The sequence below is a fragment of the Chiloscyllium plagiosum genome, unplaced genomic scaffold (assembly GCF_037043375.1).
Source record: "Chiloscyllium plagiosum isolate Xiang-an unplaced genomic scaffold, Cpla_swu_hap1 HiC_scaffold_19, whole genome shotgun sequence".
NCBI lineage: Eukaryota > Metazoa > Chordata > Chondrichthyes > Orectolobiformes > Hemiscylliidae > Chiloscyllium > Chiloscyllium plagiosum.
In genome coordinates, this window is record NW_028270157.1 from 7,817,645 (window position 1) to 7,834,121 (window position 16,477).

The following is a 16,477-nucleotide window of genomic DNA, read 5'->3' on the forward strand; positions in this document are numbered from 1 at the left end:
CCTGCTTTGCTATTCGCTACAATCTCATCTCAGCTTCAGCTCCAATTTCCTGCCTGCTCTCTGTACCCCTTCAACTCATTACTAATTAAAAATCTGTTTCTCTTCTTAAATTTATTCAATGTCCCATCATCCACAGGACTCTGGGGAGTGAATTCTGTAAATTCATGACCCTTTGAGGGAAGTTATTTCGCCTCACCTTTTAAATCTGCCTCTCCTTATTCTAAAATGATGACTTCTTATTCTAGATTGCCTCACAAGGGGAAACATTCTTTCTGTGAATATTTCATCAATCTCCTTTAGCTTCTGATATACCTCAATTAGATCTCCTCTCATTTTTCTAACCTTCAGAGAACATAGGCCTAATCTGCTCGATCTCTCTTCCCTTATCTCTGGAATCAAGAGATTCAAGATATCGAAGTTACAGATCCACCATTTTCAGTGCATGAACAATATTGCAAATATTCAGACCCCAGTATAATCCTAGTTGATGCCAAGTTCTTTCTGTAAGAGGAAATGTAGTGTTGATTTTCTACATGAACTCGCAGAGTCATAGAGTCACAGAGTGTACAGCACAGAAACAGACCTTTTAGTCCAACTCATCCACGCTGACCAGATATCCTAAATTAATCTAGTCCCATTTGCCAGCATCTGGCCCATATCCCTCTAAACTCTTCCTTTCCATGTACCCATCCAGATGCCTTTTAAACTTTGTAAATAGTTCAGGTCTACCAGACCATAATTCAATATGAAGAATAACATAGTAATCCTCTGACTGGTGGGAAAGTGATTTCAGTGAACGTTTCTGAACAAAAACAACATAAAAGTAAGAGTGATTATAGGGGTGGAACAAAATTATATTGACTAGATCCCAGGCATTGCTGAAGTGAGTCTGTATACTTTGTCAATAATTCGTGAGCACTAAATTGTGATTGATAAAAATGTTTCAGTTCATAATTCAGAATTAGAAACTCAACATTTGTGGATGTATTTTTGTATCACCCAAATTGTTACCTATGAATTCTACAATCCTTCAAAGGACAAAACTATTTGGTTTAACTGTGTTGTACCAAACTCTATCAATTTTTTTTAACAAGCATTTTGATATGTATTTATCCATTGATCTAATTGCTGTCAATCATTAAAAATGTATTCTACTTTACTTATATTTACTTTTAACAAATGGTTTTGTGTTTAACCTCTTCACTTGCCAGCTGCAAGTTTATGGAAATAGATTATATTCAGACAATTCTGTCATTTCAATTCATTAAATTAGTAATCCCCTATTCCACATCTGGTTTCTTTCAAGGTGGTAGTCCTTTCCTGTCAGTTTCTTTTTGTTATCCAAAGTAGTCACAAGTTAGCAAAATTGATGAATGAATTTGTAGTTTCTGTGCAGTGCTGTCAGAGAAAAAAAGCATAAGCATAATGACTCAGTGGTTAGCACTGCTGCCTCACACTGTCAAAAACCTGAGTTTGTTTCCAGCCTCGGGTGACTGTCTATGGAGTTTGCACATTCTCCCCGTGTCTGTGTGGGTTTTCTCCAGGTGCTCCAGTTTCCACCCACAGATGTGTAAGTTTGGTGGATTAGCTGTGCTAAATTGCACATAGTGTGCAGAGATGTGCAGGTTGGTGGGTTAGCCATGGGAAATGCAGAGTTGTAGGGTAGAGGGTAGTAAATCTGGGACAGATGTTCTTTAGAGGGTTAGTGTGGACTTGATAGGCTGAATAGCCTGCTTGCACACTGTGGGAAATTCTATGGTCTGAACCATGACTAAACTATTTGTGATGAAAAATTGATTATATTTTGGAATTCAGATCGAAATAAAAAGTGGCAGATGGTGTTTGGTTAGTTCGGTGAAGGCTCCTTGACCAGAACCCCACTTTCTCTGTTCTCAGTCACGGGACGTAACCGTTTTCAAGGAAACGCTGAAGTGGAAAGTGCTTTGCTGAGGTTGATGCTGAAGAAACTTGAAATTTTGCTAATTATAAGCTCCAGTGTTTAATGCTGAGAATAGGTGATTAATATAGGAAGAGCTCCTTTCCTCAACATGTAAGGTTCAACAATTTAAATGATATAAAAGAATAGTTACTTGTCGGTAAGGTAGTGCAGGCTAGTTTATAGAATCCCTACAGTGTGGAAACAAGCCATTTGGCCCAACAAATCCACACAGACCCTCCAAAGAGTAACCTACCCAGACCATTCCCCTACCCTACATTTCCTCTGACTAATGCACCTAACCTACACATCCCTGAACACTCTGGGCAATTTAGCTTGGCCAATTCACCTAACCTGCACATCTTCAGACTGTGGGAGGAAATTGGAGCGCCCAGAGGAAACCCACGCAGACACGGGGAGAATGTGCAAACTCCACACAGACTGTTGCCCGAGACTGGAATCAAACCTGGGTCCCTGGAGCTGTGGGGCAGAAGGGCTAACCATTGAGCCACCGTGCCACCCCGTACAGTCAAACCATATCCTTCTATTCATCAGAGCTTTCAGGAGAGAGGAACTCATAACCACATCCATTTTCTGCAGTCAATATAATGAGGCTGCTTTTACTGCCAACACCATTATATTTCCTTGCATGTTGGAATTGTTGTAATAATCAATTTCCTCTTCTTGTGACAACACCCTTAATAAAGGGCAATAGATTGCGAAATAAGAATGTTCAAGCAGATATTTTGAATTGTTGATTGAATGCAATGAGACTTTCTGATTAAAGCCACAATTTCAGCTCCGGCCAGATATCTTGGAAAGCAAAAACTACTGTCAACCAAAAGAAAAATCAACAGAGCTTTGAAAATCGTTAATGAGCATATTTCTGGAATTGTGTAGGAGGCATTGTGCACAAGTCTAGGAATGTACACGTGGGGGGACCATATACTGAGAAAGAAGTGGGAGTGAAAACACTAATGATTCAGGCATCTGTTGTGTAAGTCACATGGTCGGATATAAGACAGAGGAGACTTATCTGAAACTTCCGTTTGAGTTGGTCATGGGTTCTGTACCTGAAAGAATGTTCCAGTAGAGATTTACCTACTCTATGCCTATGATACTTATAAAGGTTAGAACAACAACAAACGTATATTTACATAGTGCCTCTAATGTAGTAACTTGTTCATTCACACTTCACAGGAGCATTAGCAAACTACATTTGATAACAAACCACATGACAAACCAGATCAGGCAGCATGGCAGCTCAGTGGTTAGCACTGCTGCCTCACAGAGCCAGTGACCTGGGTTTGATTCTACCCTCGAGTGATGGTCTATATGAAGTTTGTATATTCTCCGTGTTTCTATCAGGTGTTCTGGTTTCCTTACACAGTCCAAAGATGTGCAGGTTAGATGGAGTGGCCGTGCTAATTTGCCCATAGCATCCAGGGATGTGCAGACTAGCTGGGTTAGCCATAGGAAATGCAGGGTTACAAGTTGGTTCTGGTGGTGTTCGGAGGGTTGGTGTGGGTGTGATGGGCTGATGGCATTGAAAGGATTCAATGAGTTTACAATAAGGACCAAACGGTGGGCAGCACATTAAAGGAGAAAAAGTGGAGAGGAATTTCAGAGCTTAGGACCTTGGCAGCTAAAAGCATAGTTGCCAGTGACAGAGAGATTAAAATAGGGAGTGCTCAAGAAATCAGAATTGGAATGGCTGAGATATCTCAGAATGGGAGGAGATTACAGTCGGAGTTAGAGGGGAGGCCATAGTGGGATTTGATAACTATGAAAATGAATATTTAAATCTAGACATTTCTGAGCCAGTCTAGCTCAGCAAAGAAAGAGGTAATAGATGATTGAAACTTGGTATGAGTTGGGACATGGGTGTTGTAATGGTTCTGAAGAGACTAATGTTCATTTTTTATTTACTCCATCCAATCCACTAATGTGAAGTGAGTGAAGACAAGGAATTCTACTCCAGCTTTTTGAGGAAGTAGATGGATTTGTCCCAGCTCCAGAAGTTCCTCATAATTTTGCCTGACCACTGATAGTTGCCACTTTATTTTTTTAAAAATTAACCTGTTTGGACACGCAATGACTTTCCTTTGGGCAGATGAGACATGAACCCATACCTTCATGTCGCATGTCCATTAAAATGATTTTTAAGCACGTTGCTCAGAACTATTATAACACACGTCACAAGGGCGTGTGGGACTTGAATTTGGCTCTGAGGTAGGGACACTATCACTGTGCCAAGGCCTCTTCTTTGAACTCGTGCTTAAATCAACCTGTTTGGACATGTTATTATTCATTGTCAGGCAGGTGGAACTTCTAGGTTGCGTAGTTGTACTTGGTGCTATTTTGCAATAAACCATCTTGTTATCGAAGAACAAAGCCTCTTTTCGAGAGACTTTACAGTGGTGCATCCTGTACCATTAATCACCAGATACACTCAAGACAAAGCAAGCACAAAGGAGGATTGATGGCAATGAACCATCTCAAACAACCCTTACCCAGTACGACACACTAGTAGAGGTGGCAAATACCACATGGTACCTTGAGGGGCAAGATGGCAAAGCTGGCAGGGTGGGAGGTGTTTGGGCTCCCAGTCTGTCCCCTCCCTCTCGTATAACCAACTGCATCCTTCTTTCTTTCTTTTTATTTGCTTCATTTAACGTTTGAATCAAATTAATCTTTTCTTCTTTTTGCAGCTGCCGTGGTGGAGAGAGTGGATCCAGTCCATTCCTCGCGGCCTCAGTGGTTGTGGCTCGAACAACTGTTCCAGCGTCGATGAATTGGGGTCAGTTCTATTCCTCTGATGTTTGGCAGTGTCTGCAATGATGGCACAGTGAATAATCCCTTGGTCCTGGGGAGTTAATTTGGACGGTCAATCAGTTCTTGGAAGTTGAGCTGAAACCCCAGTCGAGAGTTGGGGCAGAGTCATGGCGATAGCGGTGGCTGGAATATCAGCAGAGATGAGGTAGCTTTGGCAGAGGTGACATTCTGGGTCTGGTCAGTGGCAGTGGGGTGGCATGCTTCCTCCTTGATGTTGTGGTCTCAGGAACAGCTTTGGCAGCTGCAGAGTGTGGCGGCATCCTGTGGCTACTTAGGAAATGAAGAAGCTGTAGATGGAATAAGAAATGAAGTTGTCCTAACTTTGTATGATTTATTTCCTTTTATAACTGATGTAATTAAAATGGCCCTGGCTTTGGCGACTTATACACATTTTACAGTATTTCCATAAACACATTGTAACAATAAATTACTGCTACTATTAAGGTGCCAGGAGTGGTCATTTGGGAAAATGCCACAATTGGCAGCAGAGTTTCAGGTGAACTTCAGCCTATGAAGTGAACAACATGGAAACACAGAAAATAGGAACATGAGTAGGCTATTCAGCCCTTTGAGTTATTTATTGAAATAATTTCATAGAGGCCAGTATCCAGTCACCAAGTGACTCTACTTATACGTGGAGAGTCCTTGACACTGGTCCAGCTCCCTCAGAGCTTGCTCTCGGAGTGGACAGAACTTATGACTCTCCTGTTTATATCTGTCAGCCAGGGCTCCCTGATTGGACTAGGTTAACAGCCCCAATCAGGGAACTCATATTCCATAAGGTATACATGGCTGACCTCATTACAATCTCTACAATGATCATGGCTGATCATCCAAGTACCCTGTTCCTGCTTTCTCCTCAAACCCTTTCATCCCTTAGATTTTCTAACTCCTTCTTGAAAACAATCAATGTTTTGGCCTCAACTGCTTTCTGTGGCAGTGAATTCCATAGGCTCACTGCTCTCTGGGTGAAGAAATCTCTCCTCATCTCAGTGCTAAATCACCTATCCATGTCCTTAACCTGTGTTACCTGGTGCTAGACTCCTGGGTTATTGGGAACAACACTGGGGAGTGTGGGAGTCAATCAGGGCTCATCAGAAAACTTACACCTTGAGGTAGCAACTGCATGTGTGAAGCTTTCAAAAACCGATCAGCTGAGGCAGGGCATAGTGGGACAATGTGCCAGAGTGCAGACAATACTTCTGGTGTTCCTGAAATTCATTTGGAGGGATAACCAGTTAAGCCAATCCCAGATAAGCAATCTGACAACTCCAGATAGTGGATGGGAGGGCTAAGTAGGGAGGCTTGTGGTTAGCATAGATATAGGGATCTAGTGGTGCAGTGTCCCTATCTCTGAACCAGGAGGCCCAGGTTCAATCCCACCTGCTCCACTGGTGCATAATAAGATTTGTGAACAGGTCAGTTAATAAACAGCTACACGTGGAAACTAATGCTGCATTTCTGGTCAGTTTCAGCAAGGGCCAGTATGTAGATGAAGAGATTAGAGAGACTCAAGGCATAAATACAGAAACAAAAACCATTGCAAGTGATTCTCTGAATGTAATTAGATGAGAACGAGATAAGTACAGGCCTGCCCAACTGGAATACCCGTTTTGTATCTAAATTAAATATCCCTGCTAACTCCTTATAAATTTAAGCACTTTAAGTCGACCCAAGATCTGATAAGAATAAATGTAGAGATCATTTGTTCACCAATTAGCAGCACGATGGCTCAGTGGTTAGCACTGCTGTCTCACAGCGCCAGGTACTCTAGTTTGATTCCAGCCTTGGGTGACTGTGCGGAATTTGCACATTCTCCCCTTGTCTGCGTGGGTTCCCTCCGGGTGCTCTGGTTTCCTCCCATAGTCCAAAGATGTGCAGGTTAGATGAATTGGCCATGGGAAATTGACCCTAGTGTTTAGGGATGTGTATGTTAAGTGTATTAGTCAGGTGTAAATATAGGATAATAGGGTAGGGGAATGGGTCTGGGTGGGTTACTCTTCGGAGGGTCGGTGTAGACTTGTTGGGCTGAAGGGCCTGTTTCCATACTGTAGAGATTCTAAGAGCCAGTCTTGGTGAAACAGCATTTATTGTCAAATGTGGAATGTTGTTTTTCCAATCAGTGCTTGACAATTCTCCCAACTTTTGAGTTCAGTTCAGATAAAACTGGAAATGCGTGAAATGCAATCTTTGAATTAACTTTGTGAAAAAATAACATTCTCAGCAACGGATGATGCAGCTTTCCGGATATTTGCAATTATAGCTTTTGTGGTAAAAACTGAAAGGACTGCAGATGCTGTAAATCAGAAACAAAAGCAGAGATTGATGGAAAAGTTCTGAGGAAGGTCGCTCGACCTGAAATGTAAGCTCTCATTTCTATCCACAGATGCTGCCTGACCTTCTGAGCTTTTCCAGCAATTTCTGTTTTAGATTTCATGTTCTTTGATAAAACCCTCTTGTGTCTTGTGTACTTTGGCAATAACCTTTCCTCCTGCCACCGTTAAAACTTCAATGATAGCTTTGCCTGCAACATGGGTATGAAGATAAGGGGATAGTACATTTTAATGTTATGAATCTGTCTGTCTGCACTTACCTACTTTAACTATGGCATAGCTAACAGCAGAGAATCGTAGTCATTATAGTTATCAAGTGACACCGCAGTTAAAGGATTATAAAACAGCTACAGCTGACAGTTAATACCATTGGAGGCAGACAAATGTCTCTGAGGAAAGGAATGTATAGCTTTCTTTAGTGCTGTTGGCATTTTATCATTTAATTTAACCACACTGTGGTTAAATACGCCATGCAAGCTTGTAGATTTCTTCAAAGTTATTTCTAAGCTTCATTCATTTTGCAGATAGTAGAGCAATATTCTTTTCAATAGCGTTCTTCTTCTTAAAATAAAACAAGCCTGCAGCAACCAATTGTATCTACACGTATACTGCCTCGGACATTACATAATATCTCAAGGCACCTCACGGGCACTTTGTTAAATAAACTGGCAGAGAGTCAGTTAGGGAGATAATTTTGGATTCATCTTATTGTATTGCATTTATTGATAGTTATTAAGAAATATTCAAGACTAAATGATAGTATACAAAACAAGATATTAAGGCACAAGCTTCCATTTTCCATTTTTAGATTTTGTAATTTTCGCCCTATTTTTCTCTACAGCTTCACAAGGTCAAAGTATGACATGGAAAGTTAGGAATTACTACAGAAAAAAAGAATTGTTATCTGACCAGGTATCTGACCAAAGGGTTTACCTGGTCAGATAACAAGAATGGATTTATTGACTAATATTAGCTCAAAGTCTTTCAATTAGTCTACAACAGATGTGACATACTTAAAAAATGATCAAGGATTACCATTTCTCTTTCAAATACGCCCACACTTTGCATGTACCATGTGTCAAATACTTATTTATTGCACGGAGATATACTATTTTCTGAAATAAATCCATCTAGAGACATCTTTATTTTCTGTCACATCCTGTGTTTAGACAACAATAGAAAATCCATCAAGATTTGCAACACTTCTGTTGACAAGGCATTTTGGGACTAAGCCCAATAATTCAGCTGAGTTTGTCAGCTGATTGTCTCGAGAATGTTTGAATGTTAACTTCTCTCTGGAACTTAACCTTCTGCAGTGTATTTCCACTCTGCTGAATGCAAATTCCATTCAAATTCCAAATACAGCCTGAAGTGGGTTCATCTGACTGGCAACTCTGTTAAAGATGATTGATTGGTTCACCATATCACGAGTCCATCTCGTCAAGGTTGGAGTTAAATGAGATAAAGATCTTTCTAGATGAAGGAAAGTATTTGTTAGAGTGGGAAGAGAGGTCTGGAGTTGATGGAATTTGCTGGACCAGGCATGATTCTAGGTAGGAGCAGGGAGACGGCAAGGCTGAGTATCCGCCCGATGAAGTTGGGGGCAGGAGGGGCCTTACGTGGTGGAATCACACTCTCTGGAATTGGGAAGACAATTAGGCTCATTACTGAGTCCCATAAACTAATTATCCCTGATCCCACCGAAATGTTGTGATGCCTCAGGGATTAAATGAGAGTTCCTTAGCTCTCCTGTGGGCCAACAGCAATTCATAGAGTCATACTGTCATTCAGCGAGGAAACAGACCCTTCGGTCTAACTAGTGCACACCAGCCATGTTCCCAAACTAAACTACTCTCTCTTGGCTGCATTTGATCCATATCTCTCCAAAACTTTCCTATTTGTGATCTTATCAATACATCTTTTAAATATTGTAACTGTACCTGCATCCGTAAGACCATAAGACATAGGAGCTGAAATTAGGTCATTCAGCCCATCAGGTCTGCTCCACCTTTCAATCATGGCTGATAAGTTTCTCAACCCTATTCTCCTGCCTTCTTCCTGTAACTCTTGATCCCCTTGACAATCAACAACCAATCTATCTCCATTTTAAATATACTCAGTGACCTGGTCTCCACAGTCTTCTGTGGCAATGCATTCCATAGATTCCCCACTCTCTGGCTGAAGAAGTTTCTCCTTATCTCTATTCTAAAAGGTCTTCCCTTTACTCTTAGGCTGTGCCCTTGAGTCCTCGTCTCTCCTACCAATGGAAACATCTTCCCAACATCCACTCTGTCCAGGCCATTCAGTATTCTGTAAGTTTCAATTTCCCCCTCATCTTTCTAAACTCCATCAAGTATAGACCCAGGTCCCGCAAGCATTCCTCGTATGTTAAGCCTTTCATTCGTGGGACCATTCTTGAGAATCTTCTCTGAACACGCTCCAGGCCAGTACATCTTTCCTGTGATATGGGGCCCAAAACTGCACAGAATACTCCAAATGTGGCCTGACCAGAGCCTTATAGAGTCTCAGAAGTACACCCCACCACTTCTTCTGGCTCTGTAAAAATTCATGCCCCCATGTCCTTGTTAAATCTTTCTCCTGTCATCCTAAACATTTGTCCCCTAGTTTTGAATTCTCCCACCTTAGGAAAAAGACCCTTATCCATGCCATTCATGATTTTATAAACCTCAGCCTCTGATGCTCCAGTGAGAAAAAGCCCCAGCCTGTCTTTACAGTCAAACCCTCCATACCTGGCAATATCCGAGTCAATCTTTTCTGAACCCGCTCCTATTTAATAGCAAGGTGACCAGATCTGCACACAGTATTCTAGAAGAAGCCTCATCAACATCATGTACAGCCTTAACATGATATCTCAACTTATATACCCAAAGAACTGAGCAATGAAGGCAAGCGTGTTAAATGCCTTCTTAACTATTATGTCCATGTGTGAGGCAAATTTCATAGAATTAGATACCTGAACCCTTCAGTCTCTATGTTCTATAACACCACCCAGGAGCCTATCATTAATTGTATAAACCCTGCATTTGTTTCGTTTCCAAAAGGCAATACATTGCATTTATCCAAATTAAACTCCATCTGCCACTCCTCAGCGCATTGACCCAATTGATCCAGATCTTTTAGTAATCCTAGATAACGTTCTTCACTGCCCACTACACCACCTCTTTTGGTGCCATCTCCAAACTTACTAACCATGCCTCCTAAACTCTCATCCAAATCATTTTTGTAAATGACAGGCAAAAGTGGAGCAAGTACAATCCCTATGGAACACTGCTGGTCACAGGCCTCCAGTCCGAAAAGCAGCCCTCCACCACCACCCTCCGTTTCCTACTGTCAAGTCAATTTTGTAACCAATTAACAAGTTCTTCCTGAATCCCATGTGATCAAACTTTACACATTAGTCTACCAGGTGAAACTTTGTCAAAGGCTTTATAAAGTCCATGTAAACAATGTCTACCTCCCTGCCCTCATCAATCTCTCTGGTTACGTTATAAAAAAAAACTCAGTGGCTCAGTGGTTAGCATTACTGCCTCACAGCGCCAGGGACCCAGGTTCAATTCCAGCCTCAGGTGACTGTCTGTGTGGACTTTGCACATTCTCCCCATGTCTGCATGGGTGTGCTCCAGTTTCCTCCCGCAATCCAAAGACGTGCAGATTAGGTAAATTGGCCATGCAAAATTGCCCATAGTGTTCAGGGATGGTTAGCTGCATTAGTTGGGGGGAATGGGTCTGGGTGGGTTACTTTTTGGGTGATTGGTGTGGACTTGTTGGGCCTAAAGGCCTGTTTCCACACTGTAGGGATTCTATGATTAGCCATCTTCCAGTCCTCTGCCACTTCACCCATGATTATAGATGTTACAAATATCTCTGCTCAGGGTCCCACAATGTCTTCCTTAACTTCCCACAACATCCTGAGATATGATTGATCAGATCCTGGAGATTTATCCACCTTTAGGTTTTTCTAAGACCTCCAGCATTTCCGCCTCTGTAATGTGAACTGTTTACAAGCCATCAATGTTTATTTGCCCAAGTTATCCAGGCTCTATTGCTTTCCTCACAGTAAAATCTGACACAAAGCATTCTTTTAGTATCTCTTTCATCTCCTGAGTTTCAACACATAGACGACCTTGTTGATCTTTAATTCCTATTGTGTTTGCCTGCAGGTTCATCTCCGGCGTTGTGAGGGTTGTTCATTGTGGACAGGAAATTGGCATTAGGTACTAGAACCAGTGCTGACACAATAGACTGAACTGCCTCCTTCTGTGCTATACCAATCCTGTGGTTCTGTGACTGTCACTCTGTGCTATATTGAGGGACCTGGCATCAGTCTTTCTGCTCCCTTTGCCTTGGGTCTTGGATTGTCTGGGGTATGAAACCAGAGAGACTGCAGAGTCTAGGCTGTTGGCAAGATTACATTTTGTTTACACTTTTAAGTTCAATACAATGCTGTACACTGAATCATCTCTCTCCAGAGTTTACTGTTTTACATAACTACCGATGCAGACTGATTATTTAGACATAGATTTGCATTAACCCCTAAGTTGACAGCTTCTCTCAAGTACCTGTATATCGCTAATGTACTCATACGTCGTTTCCAATTGTCAACAAGCACAGAGAATGCTGGAGAAATTTAGCAGGCCTGACAGCATCAGTGGAGAGAGAAACAGAATTAATGTTTTGACGGAGATGGAAGGGAGCAAATGGCAAAGAGGCCTACTGTAAAAGACAAAAGAGTGGGGAAAGAGAAAAACAGATGTCAATGGGTGTGGTTGGAGATGGGAGAAAGAGAGAATGGGTCATTACCCCTTGCTCACAGAATTAATTGTTTGCAGCAATCTCCTGCAACTTGGTCCCAGCTCTCTGACCATTTTTTGTAGGAGCAGGAGAGTTGACGTTTCGGGCAAAAGTCCTTCATCAGGAAGGGCTTTTGCCCGAAACATCGACTCTCCTGCTCCTGGATTGCTGCCTAACCTGCTGTGCTTTTTCAGCACCACATTCTCGAGATACCCATGGAGCCTTTTGCAGTACAGGACCATTGTCTAGTCCGTGGGATGCTAGTTTGGTCAGGCCAAGCCATCTTGAGTAAGGCATTGATTATCTTCACATCCCTCTAAGCCTCTCCTGTGAATATTTCAGTGATGTGCTAATACCTATAGGAACTTTGTAGAGCTATTCATTGTGGGCCATTATTCTAGGATTGTGTGTTCCAAAAGTTTCCTTGAGCACGTGAAGCCCTCACTGAGGGTTTTATTGCATGGAAGTCTCAGATAGGTGGCTGATGGATGTTTAGTCTCCTACATTAATTGATACAAAGCTGGTGGTGACATTGGAGGTGATGTGAGGGTGAGTGGGGGCCTGATTTGTTGCAGCCAAATTCCAAAAGTTTCTTATCATAAATTTGACAGTTAATCTTGCCAAGGCTTAACTGTTGACTCTCTTTTAATCTTTAAAAACTAATTGGAAGTTATCACTGCCTCATCCATCAATCTCAGAATTGTTAGAGTGCAGTTGGAGGCCATTCGGCCCACCCTTAAATGAATTTCAGTCCCTTATGCTAATTTCTGCTTTTTCCCCATTTCCCTGCACACTGTTTCTCTCCAGGTAATCAGCCAATGTCCCCTTCAATGCCTCAATTGACCCTACCTCCATCACATTTCCAGGCAGTGCATTCCAGACCCTAACAAGTCACTGTGTGAAAAAGCTTTTCCTCATTTTACTCCTGCTTTTTTTGTAGATGGTTTTAAGTGTATGCCTTCTTGTTTGTGTCCCTTTTATGAGCAGGACCGGCTTCACCCTCTCTACTCTACCCAACCTGTGCATGATTTTGAAAACTTCTATCAAATTTTCTTTGAGCGTTTTTCTCTCCAAAGAGAACAGTCCCAATGTCTTCAATCTATCCTCAGAACTGAGTCAGAGGTAACCGCAATCTATCTGAAGGAAGATTCAGTTGCCCAGAATAAAGTACAGAAAATAACTCACCAATCACATGCAAAAACTTACAGCTGTGACAAATAGCCAGAAACAAACCCAAATTGAGCAAAATTGCTGTTATCTACGAACAGCTTTCTTTTTCCAGGGTCCATTACTTTATATTCTTTGCCGAGATGGACATGGATTCATTATTAACAAGTCCTTTTCTCCCTTTAATGATTTAATTTATTTCAAAATACCTTATGGAAACCTTATACCTTTGTAAAAACCTCTTTATCTTAAATTGAAAATCCCACAATTTACTACCATTAGTTTCTTAAGCCTTCATATGTACCTTCAGATCTTGACTAGTCACCTTTATTTAACCTATCTCACATTGTTCTCCTTCACATATTTCATTCTCTCAATGATATTCTGTCTGCTGAAAGTTTCCTTATTTTGATCCATTCCAGTATCTGTCATGTCTAAGACCTGCTCATCATGGCCATTTTGTTCAGCCAATCTTAATTCCTATCGAACTGTTGAATCATGGTTCACTGAAGTAACCTCTATCCAACATACACATAATAATTAACTTGATATTCCAGCAGATTCCTAACTCAGCAAGTTTGATTGAAAGACCAACAGTTTTACATTATAGAACATAGAACACAGAACAGTACAGCACAGTACAGGCCTTTCGGCCCTCGATTTTGTGCCGGCCTTTTATCCTACTCTAAGATCAGACTAACCTAAATACCCTTCATTGTACTAACTTCCATGTCACTTAAATGTCTTTAATGGTGGTTTATTTTAAACTATCTGTCACTTGCTCTCCCAGGTTTGCAAAAGGCCTTGCCTTTCCTATGGGCAAGCTTTCTTTTAAGCATTTGCGGTACCTACTAGCTCCCCATATTCTTGGATCAGTTTATTCCTGAGATGTTGCAGGGAATGGAGGGTTTTGAGTTCTAAGGAGAGGCTGGATAGGCTGAGACTTTTTTTCACTGGACCGTACGAGGTTGAGGGATGACCTTATAGAGGTTTATAAAATCATGAGAGGTATAGGTAAGGTGAATGGCAGGTGTCTTTTCCCTCAGGTAGGGGCATTCAAGACTAGGGGCTATATGCTTAAGATGACAGGAGAAAGATTGAAAAAGGACATGATGGGCAACATTTGTGCAAAGAGTGATTCATGTGTGGAATGAGCTTCCAGAGGGTGTGGGTACAGTTGGAACGTTTAAAAGACATTTAGGTAAGTACATAAATAAGAAATGTTTCAAGAGATATAGGCAGGTGTGGCTAGTTTAGTTTGGGATTATGGTTGGACCAAAGGGTCTGTTTCCATGCTGTATCACTCCATGACCATGACTCTATGAATTGTCATGGGCATTCAGAAGAGCCATAGGAGTCAAATTTAATCTCTGAACCCATCCTAGTTGCCCAGGGAGCAGCCAGGAGTCAACGCTATGGGTCTGGCATCACATGTAACTCAGACTGGTTAAAGACAGCAGTTTTTTTTCCCTAAAAGGCAGTAGTGAACCAGGTGTTCTGGATGTAGGTTTGCTTGCTGAGCTGGAAGGTTCATTTCTAGACATTTCGTCACCCTACTAGGTAACATCTTCAGTGGGCCTCTGGATGAAGCACTGTTGATAATTCCTGCTTTTTATTTAAATGTTTGGGTTTCTTTGGGTTGGCAATGTCATTTCCTGTGGTGACATCATTTCCTGTGGTGATGTAATTTCCTGTACTTTTTCTCAGGGAGTGATAGATGCGGTCTACCTCGATGTGTTTGTTGATAGAGTTCCGGTTGGAATGCCATGCCTCTAGGAATTCTCATGCGTTTGGCTTGTCCTAAGTTGTATGTGTTGTCCCAGTTGAAGTGGTGTCCTTCCTCCTCTGTATGTAAGGATGAACCAGATGTGTTTTTCCCCAAACAATCAGTTACAGTTTCAAGGTCATTATTAGACTCTTCAGTCCAGCTTTTTATTGAACTCAAATTCCACCAGAATGGGTCCTCAGAATGCATCTTTGGATTAATAGCCTAGTGATAATACCACTGGTCATAATGTCTCCTCAGTATAGTGATCACCAGCCAAAAATAATCTAAGACACTGAAATCTTGAACAACTTCCAGTACAACAAAGCTGTTATTTTATCTGTTTCACAATAAATTCATATGTACACTGAAAATACTGTTAGTTTCGAACACAGTAGATCTCTATAAAACATTCAGATTGTGTGTTTGGAATTCCTTTAGTGTAATACTTTTACCCTGCTATGACTACTCTGTTTTCAATTCATTCATCAGCTGCGGGAGATGCCAGCATTGTCAATATTTATTGCTTGTTCCTATTTACGCTTGAGGATATGGTGTTTAAACTTTCTTAAACTACTGCAGTTGGTCGAAAAAAGCTGCACTCAAGCTTCTATTAGGGAGAGAGTTCCAGGATTTGTAAATGAAGCAGCAATGATATGCTTCCAAGTCAAGACCGTGTTTGGAACTTAAAAAGGAAGTACCTGGAACATGTTTATGATATATGTGATTGGTTATAAGTTTACCTTCTTTAAAAAAAATCAGAGCTGCTTTACAAACCTTGCACAATATCTTAACTTATTTAAAAGTAGAATATTAGCTGATTTATTTATTTATGCTTGAGAAAGTTCTGTTGCATAATGTATGCTGCAGCTATCTTGTGAACAATGATTTTTGTTCAGGGGTGAATTGTTGTTTACTCATTCAAAAGTCATTTTGTGCTGTATCTGTAGGATTAGGTGAGGAGGGGTCACAGTCCCTACTTTTTAACCCTCTCTTGGTCAGTCACAGTAATTGTTTTCGCTTGTTTTTATTAAATATGTGGTGGATTGATGAATAGCGTACGACATATATTTTGGAAGTTGGATTTTAAAATAGAGGGAGATGGATCAGAGAGTAGAATCCCTACAATGCAGAAGCAGACCATTTGGCCCATTGAGTCCACACTGACCTTCTGAAGGGGGTCCCACCCAGACCCGCTGCACTACCCTATCCCTGCATTTCCCATGGCTAATCCTCCTAGCCTGCACATTGCTGGACACCATGGGCAATTTAGCATGGTCAATCCAGCTAACCCGTGCATCTTTGGACTGTGGGAAGAAAGTGGGGCACCCAGAAGAAACCTACATGGACACAGGGAGAATGTGCAAACTCCACACAGATACTCCCCCACAGGGGAATTTGAACCTGGGTTCCTGCTGCTGTGAGGCAGCAGTCCTAACCATGAGCCACTGTGTTACCCCATAATGTATGTCAGTTCTGAGAAGATTTTTTGACTGGGTCAGAAAATCTTTGAAACAGTGATCTATGTGCATCAATTCCAACAACAAATGTGACTGTAGTTAATTGCTGGGGAGAGCTCATGTCGTGTTAATGGACGGAATGGTTATAATGCTGAGTTTACAACAGAGC